The following is a 370-nucleotide window of genomic DNA, read 5'->3' on the forward strand; positions in this document are numbered from 1 at the left end:
CAGAAAACCACTGGAAGGCGCATCGAAAGCACACGGAAAACTACCACGCTGTTCCAAGCAACCCCATTAGTTCGACTGATGATAATACTTTAGCTTAGGAGATGTCTTATTTTTAAGCCTTATACAATGCCATTACGTTTACTGTGCCATTCTTTCAAGTTCATTGGTAAACAGAACTATCTCTTTCATCATACTCAAAAGAAACCTGCTTGTTTTCCTCAACCCACACCTGGAAAAAAACATATGGTCAAAGACGAAACATCGCTATTTGTCTCGAACTTTGATTTGGCTTCGATATTTCAGTGAGAATGTTGAGGTTTACAGGATCCCTGCTGACCTCGTGACCTCTTTTCCAGGCTGTGCGTGGGGC

This window comes from Penaeus monodon, chromosome 19 (genome assembly GCF_015228065.2).
Source record: "Penaeus monodon isolate SGIC_2016 chromosome 19, NSTDA_Pmon_1, whole genome shotgun sequence".
NCBI classification, from domain to species: Eukaryota; Metazoa; Arthropoda; class Malacostraca; order Decapoda; family Penaeidae; genus Penaeus; species Penaeus monodon.